The sequence below is a fragment of the Pongo abelii genome, chromosome 8 (genome assembly GCF_028885655.2).
Source record: "Pongo abelii isolate AG06213 chromosome 8, NHGRI_mPonAbe1-v2.0_pri, whole genome shotgun sequence".
Classification (NCBI taxonomy): Eukaryota; Metazoa; Chordata; class Mammalia; order Primates; family Hominidae; genus Pongo; species Pongo abelii.
Window position 1 is genome coordinate 12591494 of NC_071993.2, and position 16429 is coordinate 12607922.

The window sequence follows — 16429 nt, forward strand, 5'->3', positions numbered from 1 at the left end:
TACAGGCATTGCATTTTTGGCAACCACAACACACTTCTGACTTACATGGACTTACCTGAACTGCTGGTTATCCAAAACCCCTAAAGTTTTAAATGTAACAACTATGATACATTTTATCATGGAGCCTTGCCTGATTTGTTCTGAGTTGTTAATTTTTGTGCACAATCTTGTGAGATCCAGCTCATTATATCAGCCTGTCAAGATCTTTTAGAATTCTGAGTGTGGTTTAATTTTGCGTTGTCCACAAACATGATGATCATATCCTTTCTCTGTACAAGTCACCAATAAAAATGCTGAAGAGGAAGGGGCCAGCAGCAGAGCTCTGTGGGGGCTGTTGAAACCCTCCCCCTGGTTGGGTCCTGCTGTGCAGTTGTTTATCGGTCCAGTTTTTCTTGCTTCTAGTTCCTGTCTTCATTTCATTTTTAAGGAAATTTCTCACTATATTATGTGGACAGCAGGCTGCCATTCTTTTTTTGAATTTAATTTTTTGTTTTTGTTTTTGTTTTTGAGATGGAGTCTCACTCTATCACCCAGGCTGGAGTGCAGTGACGCGATTTCAGCTCACTGCAACCTCTGCCTCCCGGGTTCAAGCAATTCCCCTGCCTCAGCCTCCTGAATAGCTGGGACTACAGGCGCGTGCCACCACGCCTGGCTAATTTTTTGTATTTTTAGTAGAGATGGGGCTTTACTGTGTTAGCCAAGATGGTCTCAATCTCCTGACCTCGTGATCCATCTGCCTCATCCTCCCAAAGTGCTGGGATTACAGGTGTGAGCCAACACTCCCGGCCGAATTTTAATTTTTTTTAGAGACAAGGTCTTACTTTGTCACCTGGGTGAAGAGTGCCGTGGCACAGCATACCTCAATGCAGCCTCAAATTCCTGGGCTCAAGCGATTCTCCTGCCTCAGCCTCCTGAGTAGCTGGGACTATAGGTGTGCACTGTCATGCCTGGCAAATTTTTAAATTTTTTGTAAAGATGGAGTCTCGCTGTGTTCCCCAGGCTGGTCTTGAAATCCTGGACTCAAGTGATCCTCCTGCCTCAGCCCCTAAAAGTGCTGGGATTACAGGTGTGAGCCTCTGTGCCTGTGCTATGTTGCCATTCATCTAATAATCTGCAAACCTCTGGAGAATGGAACTAATCCAGATTGGCTGTCCGCGCTCAGGTTTTTTAGTAGGTAAAATTTTAAGTGAATGACAGTTAGCTGTTCTACATTCTTATTGCCAGGTTATAATGCAAGCAAGTTTCATACCAAATTCACATAAGACCCCTTATTTAGGAAATGTGTGAGCAGGCCGGCCGGCCGGCCGAGTACAGTCTGGGTGGTGGTTCTGTCATCAGGAGTCCCTGCTCTGTGCCTTCCTACGTGCTCTGAGTGCCACTTTGGATGAAAGCTTTCCTCGAGGCAGATTTTCCAGTATTCCAAAACCAGGATTCTCTTACCCTAGGAGGAGCCTCAGGCAGCCAGAAATTTCCCAAACCAATGGCTGGACCTTTTTGGGAATCTCATGTAAGGATAGAGGATCTTGCTCTGTAGCTTGGGCTGGAGTGCAGTGACATGACCAGGGCTCACTGCAGCCTTGACCTCCCAGGCGCAAGCGATCCTCCTGCCTCACCGTCCCAAGTAGCTGAGACTACAGGTGTGCACCACCACACCCAGCTAATTTTTGTATTTTTTTGTAGAGATGGGGGTTTTGCCTTGTTGCCCAGGCTGGTGTCGAACTACTGGGCTCAAGCATTTCGCCCGCCTTGGCCTTCCAAAGTGTTGGGATTATAGGCGTGAGCCACTGTGTCCAGCCTGGTAATCACGATTCTGACCGTTGTCACCTTAGATTAGTTTTGCCTGCTTTTAAATTCCATATAAATGGAATTGCACTTATGTTTTATGACATTGGTTCATGTTGTTGCATGTAAAAGTTATTCATTTTTTCCCCATTGCTCTGTAATTCCATCATATAAAGTTTAGGTTCCTTTCTATAGTTGATGGACATTTGGTTGTTTCCAGTTTGGGACAATATGAAGCAAACAGCTGAAAACATTCTTGTCCATGTCTTTGGTGGAGGGGGTATGAGTTATTGATTAGGGTAACTGACTGTCCTTAGAATTGACATTTACAGCAACTAGCACATGGAGAATATCATGCTGTCCGTGTCAAATGATTTTAAAGTAAACTGAAGGTGTTATACAAAACCATATTAAACAAAGGAGTGAATTTAGTCTCGTATGACTTGTATTTAGCCAGTCCATGCCAGTATGAAAGCAGATCATTGCTTTGGTGCACCCCGCCCATAATAAATGTTCTAAGTCAGAAGGTCAATTTCCTGAAATCTGAGATTCTCATGTGAAAGTATATTGTTTCCTCATGCCTTCTCCAGAAGCTTGGGTGGGAAAGAACCCTTTATGGCTTCTGCAGATAGGCACCATTTTCTCATTATAGATTCTCACTGTGAAAAAGTCATGAATTACTAAAAACTCTGGGAATATAAACTAGGTTTGGGGATCCCCTGAATTGGAATGAATAAAGTTTTAAAATATTCATTTATGTTTTATTTCCATGTCATTGTGTGTCTTGTGATGAGAAAAATATTTGCTGCTGATTTAGAATTCCTGAATGCTCTTATAAAAATTTAATTCCACCCATATTAACTAGGCTTTCAAGTCTTTTTGAGAGGGGCTGTTTTCTTCCAATAGGTTGCTAGAGGGGAAACCTGTTAGCCTAAGAGAATTGTTGGATGCAAGTTTAATAGGGAAGGTGAACTCAGACCACCACTGGGGGATGCCGCATTGATTTAAATTTTAAAAGAGCCTGTGTTTTATGAAAGTAAAGAAATAGGTTAACAGTCCCCGTGACAAGAATGGAAAACATTATCAGGACCTATACCACACATATACATTTAAAGTATCACTCAGCCTGGTCAACATGGTGAGGGCCTGTCTCTACAAAAATTTAAATCTTAGCCAGGCATGGCAGCACGTGCCTGTGGTCCCAGGTTGAGGCGGGAGGCTCACTTGAGCCCAGGAGGTCAAGGCTGCAGTGAGCTATGACTGCGCCACTGCACTCCAGCTTGGGTGACAGAGTGAGAATCTGTCTCAAAAAAAAAAAATAAATAAATAAATCACTACCTCTGTATAGCACCTAACAGTATTTTTAAACAATCATACAGGAGGGGCATCTGGAGCCATGAACTATCATTACGGATACATTTACCCTTTGACCCAGCAGTCCTGTTTCTGGGAATCTTTACTGCAGATACACCCGCACATGTGATGAAATGACATTTGCTCACAATTATCATCGAAGCTTTGTAACACCAGAGTGTTGGAAGCCGCCAAGTGGCCATCAGTCAATAAGGGACTGGTTAAAGGAGTGATGATGTGTATCTACAGTGGAACGCTATGCAGCTGTTGAAGAGAATGATAAAAATCTGTGTTTCTGGCCAGGCATGGTGGCTCACGCCTGTAATGCCAGCACTGTAGGAAACCAAGATGGGCAGATCACTTGAGGTCGGGAGTTCGAGACCAGCCTGACCAACATGGTGAAAGCCCATCTATACTGATAACACAAAAATTAGCTGGGAGTGGTGGCACAAGCCTGTAATCCCAGCTACTCGGGAGGCTGAGGCAGGAGAACTGCTTGAACCCAGGGGGTGGAGGTTGCACTGAGCCGAGATTGAGCTACTCCAGCCTGGGCGACAGAGCGAGACTCTGTCTCTAAAAAAAAAAAGTGTTTTGAAATGGGAAGATTTCTAGGTACATTAACCAGTACAAAACGCAAGGTGAAAAACAGTGAAACAGTGCATGGAGTATGCTGCCCTTTGTATTAGAAAACTGGATGGCTGGGCGCAGTGGCTAACACCTATAATCTCACTGGGAGGCCGAGACGGGTGGGTCATGAGGTCAAGAGATTGAGACTATCCTGGCCAACATGGTGAAACCTTGTGTCTACTAAAAATACAAAAATTAGCTGGGTGTGGTGGTGCGAGCCTGTAGTCCCAGCTACTTGGGAGGCTGAGGCAGGAGAATTGCTTGAACCCAGGAGGCAGAGGTTGCAGTGAGCCAAGATTGTGCCACTGCATTCCAGCCTGGTGACAGAGCAAGACTCCATCTCGAAAGATGGACATATGAACATATGTAGGTGAATTTACTTATATTTGCATCAAGAAACACTTAGAAGGATAAACAAGTTGTAATAAAATGCTCTTCTGTCTGAGGCACAGGGGAAGGGAGTGATTGGGAATAGGTGTTGGAATGTCTCCTTTGCATGGGTCTTTTATGGATTGTGTTGACCTTTGAATCATGTAGAAAAGCAGGTCAGCAACCAGCAAAGCAAATCAGCCAGGAATGCCTTTGACTTTGAACGAGGCTAAGAGCAGGTGGTGGAGAGCGAAGGTGGTTGACTGCATTTCTTAGCTCAGAAGCAAAGTCAGTGCATTCATTCATTCATTCATTCAATCAGCAAATGCATACTGAGCCTCTCCCATACACCGTCTGCTGTTGCACATGCCGAGGATACAGCTGTCAACAGAAGCATTAAGGTCCAAGCTTTCCCGGAGCTGACATTCTTGAGGGGGGCAAACACATGATAAAAAGGTGATTAGTGAGGAAGAGAAGGCTCATGCGGCAGGACCTAGAGAGGAAGCCGAGAGGAGTCCATGCTGAAGCCAGAGTCCCGTTCATTGCTGATACATATTCCTATGTGTCCATCATGCATTTGCAAACAGTATTTTTTAAATTTTATTTTTTAAAGACAGGGTCTTGCACTGTCACCCAGGCTGGAGTGCAGTAGCACGATCATACCTCACTACAGCCTCTACCTCCTGGCCTCAAGTGATCCTCCCACCTCAGCCTTCCAAGTAGCTGGAACTAAAGGTGTGTGCTGTCATGCCCAACTAATTTTATTGTTGCTATTAATATTTTTTGTAGAAATGAGGTCTCACTGTGTTGTTGCCCAGCTGGTCTCTTGAACTCCTGGCCTCAAGCGATCCTCCTGCCTCGGCCTCCTGAAGTGTCAGGATTACAGGTGTGAGTCACTGCGCCTGGCCCTATGAACAATATTTGCACCTAGGATAATAAAGTGGTGTAAAATCTTACATTTAATCTTTTGCTACAGCAGTCAGGATTACATTTTATCATCATATCATTATCACTTCAGATAAGTTTGTTTGTTTGTTTGTTCCTTCCTTTCCTTTTTTTTTTTTTTTTTTTTGAGTCGAAATCTTGCTCTGTTGCCCAGGCTGGAGTGCAGTGGTGTGAGCTCAGCTTACTGCAACCTCTGCCTCCCGAGTTCAAGTGATTCTCCTGCTTCAGCCTCCTGAGTAGCTGGGATTACAGGGATGCGCCACCATGTGTGGCTAATTTTTGTATTTTTAGTAGAGACGGGGTTTCGCCATGTTGGCCAGGCTGGTCTCAAACTCCTGACCTAAGGCGATCCACCTGCCTTGGCCTCCCAAAGTGCTGGGATTACAGGCGTGAGCCACGGTGCTGGGCCAGGATTATATTTTATCATAATATAATTATCACTTCACATAAGTTTCAAATTAAAAAAAACACGTTATGGCAGGTGACTGTGCGCCAGTCCACTACTATGTTGGTGGAACACTGGAATTTAGTTGAATAAATAAAAAGTGGATTTGACCATGATAGTTTGCTTTCACAACAGTCAGGTTATTCTGGGGTTAATGTTATCTAAATGATTTGTGACTATAACCATAGATTATTAGGTGATGAGACATTACTGTGACGAGTCTGGTTTTTTTTTCTATTCAGTAGTTTAAAAAAATTCCTCTTTACTGTGATATATTAGCTACAGAAAATTGAAAAAAACCCACGCATACACTCAGATAAATCACATAGCCCTCATATTCCATACGTCTTCATGACAGTCATTCTCTGAGAATCCCAGGGCAATAGCTCCACAGTAGATAATGTAGATATTTGAAACATATTTCTCTTGTGTTTATTTATTTATATTTTCTCTTCCTTGTCTTTTTAGTGGCAGAGTTATCTGTCATAGTTTCTAAATTCGATGAAAGATTAATGGGGTTATTTTTAAAATTTTTACGATGAAATGATTAGTTTGCAAGAGAGATTTTTCTCTGTCTCTTTGGGTTCAATTAAATGTTGGTGAAACTTGAGAAATAATGAGGAACATGGATCAAAGCTGTGGGGAAAGGCAATGTTATTGCTTCCAGCATCTCTAGGTCTGCAACAGCAAGAGTTAAGTTTTGCTCAGAGAATGAAGGAAAAATAACACAGACTGGGCAGCCAGATTTGCGAGTCTGGGCTTTTCCTGACAACCAGTGCAGACTATAGCTCCATCTGACATGGAACCAGCATATTCACAAGCATTGCTAGATCTGTGATCTAGTTATGAAAACACCAGAAATCAGCTTTGTTTTCAGGGTGAAAAAAATGCAAAGTCATACAGATTCTTATTTCCTAATCATGATAAACTCCACTCTATGGTATATTAAGGAAAAGCTCCAGGAGTCGCAGACATCCTCTGTCATTCTAGGAAAAGCACAAAAAGGTGGTAATGAAAGCTTGTTGTATTTCCTATTTCTCTATTCTTTTTTTTTTTGAAGAGATGGGGTTCCACTTTCTTGCCCAGTCTGGAGTGCAGTGGTGTGATCATATCTCCCTGCAGCCTTGAACTCCTGGGCTCAAGCGATCCTCCTGCCTCAGCCTCCCAAGTAGTTGGGACTACAGGTCTGTACTGCCATGCCTAGCTTATTTTATTTTATTTATTTATTTATTTAGAAACAGTCTTGCACTGTCACCCTGGCTGGAATGCAATAGTGCGATCTCAGCTCACTGCATCCTCCTCCTCCCGGGTTCAAGCAATTCTCCTGCCTCAGCTTCCTGAGTAGCTGGTACTACAGGTGCCTGCCACCACGCCTGGCTAATTTTTTGTATTTTTAGTAGAGATGGGGTCTCACTTTGTTGACTAGGCTGGTCTTGAACTCCTGACCTCATGATCCACCCACCTCGGCCTCCCAAAGTGCTGGGATTACAGGTGTGAGCCACTGCACCCAACCCTATTTTATTTTTAATTTTTGTAGAGATGGAGTTTTGCTATGTTGCCCAGGCTCGTCTTGAACTCCTGACTTCAAGTAATCCTCCCACCTCAGGCTCCCAAAGTGCTGGGATTACAGGTGTGAGCCAGCACTCCTGGCCTCCCAATTCTTAATTGCTTAAAAGGGTTGGACTCTCTTTGAGGACTAGCTGATTCAGAGCTTTGTCAGATCTGTCCTCTTAGAATCTCAGGGTGGACTTGGGAGGATGTGATCTTTGCTTCCTAGTAGATAAAGGAAAAAAGTAGGTAGCGACTGCAGAAGGACCTCCACTCTGTCTCCTCAATTCACCTTACAGGAAGCTTGGACGGCATCTCTGGGGCTGGCCAGGGGAGTTGCTGCAGCCAGCCTGTGAGGACAGGATCGTCCACATCCACCATTGCTGCGAGAGTGAGACAACCCTGCCAGAGCAGGTTTGATTTGCCGTAAGCAGCTGTGCTCAAGGATGTAGAAAGGCACCTGGCCACTCTGAGGATACATGTTCGGTGCTCTGCGTGTTGTGTTATCTTTCTGAATTTACTTTCTAGGTGGGAAATAAGAATAGGGTAGCAAAAGTAAGAAAGGACGAAGGGCAGTTGGGTAGGAGTCGTCTGATTCTTTAATGGTTTTTACTATTTGGGGTAGCAGTTTAAAGAAGAGATGCTTTTGGCCGGGCGCAGTGGCTCACGCCTGTAATCCCAGCACCTTGGGAAGCCGAGGTGGGTGGGTCGCGAGGTTAAGAGATCGAGACTATCTTGAACAACATGGTGAAACCCCGTCCCTACTAAAAATACAAAAATTAGCTGGGTGTGGTGGCATGCACCTGCAGTCCCAGCTACTCGGGAGGCTGAGGCGGGAGAATTGCTTGAACCCGGGAGGTGGAGGTTGCAGTGAGCTGAGATCATGCTGTTGCAATCCAGCCTGGTGACAGAGCGAGGCTTCATCTCAAAAAAAAAAAAAAAAAAAAAAAGAAGCTTTCAAAGTAAGAATACCCAAAAGTAACCCAACAGTGGTGGAAATATTTCACAGTTATTTTTAGGTGTTCTTCTATGATGGTAGCCAAGGTACCTCTTAGAGTAGATGTCTTGAGTGGAGACCGTATTGTTTTGCCACTTATCTTTGGAGGAGGAAGTTTGTTGCTCATCACAGAAACCAAACACTGTTTTTCTTGGGAACTGTTCCCTGTTCTCTGAAACAATGAACACGCTTCTCTCAGATCCACTTCACCAGAATATTCCCACCCAGCGCTTCTTACATCTTATACCAAGACCCTTATCTCCCTTGCGACTTAACGAAAGAATGAGTGTATGCTCCCAAGAGTTTTAGTGTTCTATCAAAGTCCAAATTCTGTTAATTTAATGAAGAATTCATTTATTTTTCATTACTAAATGGATAATTTTAATTTCTGGCCTATTAAGAGTTTTTTTGTTTTTTTTTTTTTAGACAGAGTCTCCCCCTCTGTTGCCAGGCTGGAGTGCAGTGGCGTGATCTTGGCTCAGTGCAACCTTCGCCTCCCAGGTTCAAGCAATTCTCCTGCCTTAGCCTCCCAAGTAACTGGGACTACAGGCATGTGCCACCATGGCCAGCTAATGTTTGTATTTTTAGTACAGACAGGGTTTCACCATGTTAGCCAGGATGGTCTCCGTCTCTTGACCTTGTGATCCACCCGCCCTGGCCTCCCAAAGTGCTGGGATTACAGGCGTGAGCTGCTGTGCCTGGCCAAGAATTATTTTTTTGAGTAAATGGTTATAAGCATTGGACCATATTTGTGAGGGTCTCAAGACCATCTAACAGAATTGTTGTAAAATATGACAGTAGCAGGAACAACTACAAAAAAGAGAGCTGATATTTGTTTATTGCTCTGTGTAGTATGCATTATTAAACATGAGAAGGGTCAAAGTTCAGATGTGACATACCTAATGGGCTGATATGAGTTGTGGAGCTCTCATTCTCTTTTTTGTTTAGAGTTGGGTTCTTGCTCTGTTGCCCAGGCTGGAGTGCAGTGGCATGGTCATAGCCCACTGCAGCCTTGACCTCCTGGGCTCAAGCAATCCTCCCATCTCAGCTCCTGCCCCGAGTAGCTGGGACTACAGGCATGTACCACCATGCCCAGCTTTTGAGCTCTTATTTCTAACCCGTTAAGGTAATGGAGTCCTCTGCAGTGAAGTGGTGTTAGTGAGAATAGCTTGCAGGGCAGAGCTTAGCGGCATAGACAGAGAGCACTCTATCTGGGCTGGAAGAAAAAATGAGCATATGCCAGAGAATAAACATCTTTTGTCAAAATTCTGTTGGGCAGCCAGCAGCTGGCACTCATGTCTAGAGTCCAAGACCGATAACAGCAAACTTATTTTCTATTTGGCTTAGAGAATGAAAATAAGCTCTAAGAGTTTTTTGTTTGTTTGTTTGTTTGTTTCCTCCTGAAATGGAATCTTGCTCTGTCGTTCAGGCAGGAGAGCAATGGCATGATCTTGGCTCACTGCAACCTCTGCCTCCCGGGTTCAAGCGATTCTCCTGCTTCAGCCTCTTGAGTAGCTGAGATTAGAGGTGCACACCACCATACCTGGCTAATTTTTGTATTTTTAGTAGAGACGGGGTTTCACCATGTTGGCCAGGCTGGTCTCGAATTCACCCACCTCAGCCTCCCAAAGTGTTGGGATTACAGGTGTGAGCCATTGCCCTTGGCCAGCTGTAAGAGTTTTAAAAAAATTATGCATAAATATATCATAGGTTGGTACTTACCAGTATTTTAGTTGTTAGTAAATTTGGTGGTTTGTTTATAATGCAACAACTTATCTTTTCAAGTAAACATGAATTCATAATCTGCCAGCACATCTGTGTCTCTATTAGCCAGTTTTCTCACCTCTGAGATTACTGCTCTTTTGTTTTCACTACCAAGTTCTCGGTGCTTTTTTCTCACCTCTTGGTGAGTTGAGGGGGCTGATGTGTATCGCCCCCTGATATAGTTGGGCTTTATTTCCCCACCAGATCTCATCTTGAATTATAATCCCTATAAATACCCATAATCTGCAGGTCTCAAGGGAGAGACCAGGTGGAGGTAAATGAATCATGGGGGAGGTTTTCCCCATGCTGTTCTCGTGATAGTGAGTTCTCACTAGATCTGATGGTTTTATAAGTGTGTAGTAGCGTCTCCTGCGTTCCTTCTCCTTCCTGCCGCCTTGTGAAGAAGGTGCCTTGCTTCCCTTTCCGCCTTGCTTCCTTCCCCTTCCGCCATGATTGTAAGTTTCCCGAGGCCTCCCCAGGCATGCTGAACTGTGAGTCAGTTAAATCTCTTTCCTTTATAAATCACTCAGCCTCAGGCAGTTCTTTATAGCAGTATGAAAACGGACTAATACACCCCTGCTTAGCTGGGGTCTGAACACCTGGTTAAAATATATCTCAAAACAATAAATAAAAGCCCCTGGCTGTTTGTCCCCTCTTTGTCCCATGGCTGTTGAATGACTAGGTAACAAATTAAATGGGACACTCTGCAGGCACCTAGCAGAGGCCTCGGCAGGTGGATCTTCCATCAGTTGGTATTTCCCCTCTCCTTCAGTAGCGCTTTTCCGATTGCCACAGAGCACTCCCAGGTGCAGAGAGTAGTCAGTAAACGAACCGGCCATCTCCAGAACTTTTGCAGACTCACGTTGAGCAAGGCTGATGCTCTCAGAAGGTGTACCATTTGATCTTGTGGCTTTACCTACTCTCCCCCACCACGTGTACTGTAATTTGAGAGTTTAGTGTTAGTGGCTGATGTCAGACAAGGCAGAAAAGAGTGGTCAAGGCCGGGCGCTGTGGCTCATGCCTGTAATCCCAGTACTTTGGGAGGCCGAGGCAGGCGGATCACAAGGTCAGGAGATTGAGACCATCCTGGCTAACACGGTGAAACCCCGTCTCTACTAAAAATACAAAAAATTAGCTGGGTGTGGTGGCAGGCACCTGTAGTCCCAGCTACTCAGGAGGTTGAGGCAGGAGAATGGCATGAACCCGGGAGGCGGAGCTTGCATTGAGCCGAGATCGTGCCACTGCACTCCAGCCTGGGCGACAGAGCGAGACTCCATCTTAAAAAAAAAAAAAAAGAGTGATCAAATTCATCCCAAATGTATTTTGTTGTATTTAATATTCTTCATATTTGAGCACTTAGGAACCATTCACAAGTCAATTCTCTGAAGCAGAACATCACATTCAACAGCACACACATTCCTCAGACGTTCTGGATATCGGGCAAGGAATAATCAGTCCCAAATTCCATTATGCCTTTCCAGTGGTCATGTTGAAATCTGATGAGAATGGCGGGTGAGAGCTTGGGTTTGTCCGTCACCCATAAAGCACGCAGTTTGTACATTTCAGTTACGTGCAGAGGTTTAATGGTAGATTTCTAATTGAAGGATAAGATAGTGGGGCAGCATTTCTTTACCAACTCTGATAAGCGAAAATAAAAGTCCTGTTCATCTGGGTGTTTCTGTCTCAGCCATTAATTATAGATAATCCCCAATTACCCCTGAATTCACAGAGTTTTGCATATAATTAAAATTCTCTGATAATTCAAAAATTCTACTTTGGTTGTTAATTTTTATTTCTATTGAGCCAATCTTATATATTTTTTTATTTTATTTGTTGAGATGGAGTCTCACTCTTTCACCCAGGCTGGAGTGCAGCAGTGCGATCTCGGCTCACTGCAAGCTCTGCCTGCCAGGTTCAAACGATTTTCCTGCCTTAGCTTCCCGAGTAGCCCGGATTACAGGCGCCCACCACCACGCCTATCTAATTTTTGTATTTTTAGTAGAGATGGTGTTTCACCATGTTGGCCAGGCAGGTTTTGAACTCCTGACCTCAAGTGATCCACCCACCTTGGCCTCCCAAAGTGCTGGGATTACAGGTGTGAGCCCCTATGCCCAGCTGAGCCAATCTTATTTTTAACAAGCATCACAGAGGTAATGTTTTTAGCAACCACCTCGTATTTTATCCAGGTTGTTCCATTTAATCATCCCTTTGGTGCTGCAGTGTGGTATTACTCCACATTACAGATGAAGAGACAGAGGTTCTGGGGGGCTAAATGCAAAGTCATCTATTGAGTCATGAGCTGGACTGCTACTTCACCTAACTCGAGACCCATACTCTCTCTTTCTCTTTAGATTGCTGCCTGCCCACTGCTAGAAGCAGATAGGAGGAGGCCAGAAAAAGTCTGAAATGATCTTAAATCATCAATTTCTGAGTAACCAGGAATTGACAAATATTTGAGAGAGTTAGCCTCAGTTTCTTCATTTAAAAAATGAGGTTATGGCTGGATGCCGTGGCTGATGCTTATAATCCCAGCTACTTGGGAGGCTGAGGCAGGAAGATCTCTGTAGGCCAGGAGTTCGAGACTAGCCTGGGCAAGATAGTGAGACACCATCTCTAAAAAAATTTTTAGGAAGACCGAGGTGGGCATATCACGAGGTCAGGAGTTTGAGACCATCCTGGCTAACACGGTGAAACCCTGTGTCTACTAAAAATACAAAAAAATTAGCTGGATGTGGTGGCGAGCCCTTGTATTCCCAGCTGCTTGGGAGGCTGAGGCAAAAGAATGGTATGAACCTGGGAGGCAAAGCTTGCAGTGAGCCGAGATTGCACCACTGCCCTCCAGCCTGGGTGACAGAGCGAGATTCTGTCTCAAAACAAACAAACAAACAAAAATTTTTTAAAATTTAGCTGGGAGTGGTGGCACACGCCTATAGTCCTAGCTACTTGAGAGGCTAAGGCAGGAGAATTGCTTGAGACCAGGAATTGGAGGCTGCAGTGAACTATGATCATGCCACTACACTCCAGCCTGGGAGACAGGGCAAGACCCTGTCTCTGAATGTCTTTTTTTTAAGAAGTCAATAGGTTTTCCTAGGGGGAGGTGTTATTTGTAAGTAACAGATGAGATAATGCATTAAAAATACTTTGATAAGTGCCATCAGCAATAAATATGCCAAGGAAGATTGTCCCCCTTTCAAGCCTCTGACCTTGGGAAGGATCTGTGCCTGGGAAATGTGTCTTGGGAATGTTTTTTTATGGGAAGGTCGTGGCGGCAGCTACACAGGGCTTCTTACACGAGCTGAGAGCGACATCTGGTCCAGACAGATGACAGCTGCAAAATGAAGCAGGATGTTTCAGGGATTGTTGTAGCTGGGGCACATTTGCTTGTTTAAAATCTCTGGAACTTCCTGGCCAAAAGGCGTATAGGGTTTTGATGACTCATTTTGAAGCAAAGCAAGCACCCCAGGATGTTGCCCTCGAACTCAGGTTGAAATTTCGCCTCTCTTGGCCAGCTGAGAAACTTGTCATCAATACGTGGCCTGCAGAAGGAATGGGTAGATGCTGCCATGTGGAACGTGTAATAAATATTGTGACTTGGCAATGGGGTGTCTACTCTCATGTTTTCTTTTTTATTGACATGGAGTCTCACTCTGTCACCCTGGCTGGAGTGCAGTGGCGCAATCTTGGCTCACTGCAACCTCTGCCTCCCGGGTTCGAGCGATTGTCCTGCCTCATGCCCCTGATTAGCTGGGATTGCAGGTAGCTGCCACAATGCCTGGCTAATTCTTGTATTTTTAGTAAAGATGGGGTTTTGCCATGTTGGCCAGGCTGGCCTTGAACTCCTGGCCTCAAGTGATCCACCCACCTCGGTCTCCCAAAGTACTGGGATTATAAGCATGAGTCACTGCGCCCAGCCACTTTCATGTTTTCCTGACAGCTGGGACTGGGGTAACTTATGAATTGTGACTTGAGCCATATCAGCCTAAATAGAGCAGTTACTTAATGCATTTTCAAATGCACTGAATGTCAAAATATTTCACCTCTGATTAAAAAAAATGAAATTGTCAGTTATGCCAGGTCTACCTAGAATAGGTGACTTTTCTCTCATCAACACTCATTTTATGAGAGCGTTAGCAGAGATACACTTCATAATGCTTGGCATAGCACATTGTAGGGATGGCATATGTATTTGTTGAATAAATGGGCTGCAGAAGCACCTGCAAAACCCAGGCTGGGTTTGTATAACCATTTGTAGGTAGGATTATCTCTTGATTGGTCTTTGTTCACGTGAGGTTTACAACATATATTCTTTAGGTTTTTTAAATGGAATTTTTTATTGACATAATTGTGGATTTGCATGAAGTTGTCAGGAATAATAGAGATAGCTGCGTACCCTTTATCCAGTTTCCCCCAATGGTAAATCTTACAAGTTTACAGTACAGTATCATAATCAGGATATTGAAATTGATAACAGTTCATTCATACGAGCTACTGATTTTATGCAAATATGCTTTTTAATTTTTATGTTTTGAGACAGGGTCTCACTCTGTCACCCAGGCTAGAGGGCAGTGGTGCCATCATAGCGCATTGCAGCCTCGACCTCCTGGGCTCAAGTGATCCTCCCGCCTCAGCTTCCCGAGTAGCTGGGACTACAGGTGCTTAACACTACATCCAGCTATTTTTTTTGTATTTTCTGTAAAGACAGGTCTTCATTCTGTTGCCCAGGCTAGCTCATCTCAAACTCTTGGGCTCAAGCAATCTGCCTGCCTTACCTTCCCAAAGTTCTGGCATTACAGCCATGAGCCACTGAGCCCGGCCTCAAATATGGTTTTTAAAAGCAATTTTAAAGTGGTGAAGTATGATTGGAGAAAATAAAAGCCGTGTTGTGGACCTCAGGGGCGGAGGTGGAACTAGAACTTTCTGGGCATTTGTTGGGATGCAGCTGGTTCCCAGGTGCAGAGGAGAGGTGAGTTTGGAATGATTGGGGTGTCCCTAGTAGGGGAGGAAAGGTTGTCCTGGAGTGGCATGGCATGGACTGTAGTAAAAAGACTCCTTCACAGCCCCACACAGGAGCACTGCCTGTGCTCTCTGGGGAGGGGCCAGCCCTCTGGTGGGGGCCCTTTGTGCCTATAACCCCCCATGACCCTAACCCTCCAGCCCATGTGATGGGTGGATGTGGAGTAGTTTAGGTTTGTCAGGGGCTCTAAGTCTGATCTGCACCCAAATCCCTGACCACACCTTCCCCCTTCGGAACTAGAATTTCCAGAAGGTTTGAGAAGAATTAGCCTCTGTCTTTGTCATCCTTTCCTTTCATGGGGTTGTTTTTCTTATTGGATTCAGGCAAGCAAATAATTAGGTCTTGGAGGGCCGGGGGTGCTTCTTTTTATTCATTATTTAGCAGCCTCTTTCTGGTCCCAAATCTCATCTGCCGTCAGCAGTCCACATAGCGTCCTGCCCGGGCAAGGTGGGGGATTCACATGGGTGGAAATCAAGTGAACGGCTTCACAGGGAGAGATTCTGAGGGGATGGAGACCTGTAGCTCCCCGGATAAAGAGGAAATGGGGTGAGAAGAGGAGGGGGGCGATGCTGTGTAGGGCAAGGAGCCTGTTGTATTCTGGGACCCTTGAAGTCCATGCCTGCTGAGCTTAAAGGGTCTCCTCTGAATGGGAACATGGCCTTGTTTCTATTTAGGGAGAGAAAAGCCACCCAGCATTTCTATATTCTTGAATTAGACCCAGCATTCTAGGTTAGAAGGTAGAGGTTCCCCCACCCTCCTCCCGTTTTCGTATAGACTTAGAAAATATCTGGACTTCAGCCCATACAAGGTGCTCATGCAATTAACCCTTTCTTCCAAGCGAGGCCTTCCCTTGGAGGTGTGCAGATGGCAATATATTTATGGCTTCCACTGGGGCATAACCAAGGAAGGAGACATCTGCATCATATTCTCTTTCTGGGTTTGTCACGCTCCACCACAGTCGTGGCAAATAAACAACCCACCTGCCCCAGGAATTACTAATTCATAAACACATAACTACACAACTACAGCTTATGATGTGGAAACCTGGATAACTTACTTCCGGGAAAAGCTAATATCATAAAAAGCTTTTGTAGATGTGTTTATAGTACATTATTATTTCACAAGCTTTTAAGAATCCAGTTTTAAAATGTGCACCTTCTGGAGAAAATGTTATATTTCACTTGGAGAACACTTTAGTGGAAATGACCCTTTCGAAGGATTTGGTAAATGCATGTGTTAAATTCATCTTTTCAGTCATTGTATATAATCAGTTCTTTCAGAACCTTTTTTCTTCCTGGCTGATTGTTTTTTTTCCTGTTGTCACTTTTTTGGTGTATTAGGGTACCGTTCTTCTTAAGTATGGAACACTTTCTCAGGGTATATCCTGCTAGTTATATAAATGGGAGAATACCAGACAGAAGGATAGTGAATATTTGCTTGATTGCTTTAGATTTTTCTTTGGATTTGAAGATATGTCTAAATGATTCTAAATGTTCACTTGTTAATAAACAACCAGATCGTTAGGTTTTTCAGATTGTCTCAAAAATGTCCATGATTATATAAATATAGCTAGCCTTGAGGTCTG

The 16429-nt window shown here is 44.3% G+C and overlaps 1 protein-coding gene and 1 pseudogene across 3 annotated transcripts in view; both read left to right on the forward strand.

Moving 5' to 3' along the window:
* The window catches only part of CAMK1D (calcium/calmodulin dependent protein kinase ID), a 486434-nt gene that overhangs the window by 106761 nt on the left and 363244 nt on the right, over positions 1–16429 (forward strand). The gene's annotated exons all lie outside the window — the stretch shown is intronic.
* On the forward strand, positions 2806–2948 carry LOC112135338 (U6atac minor spliceosomal RNA; annotated as a pseudogene).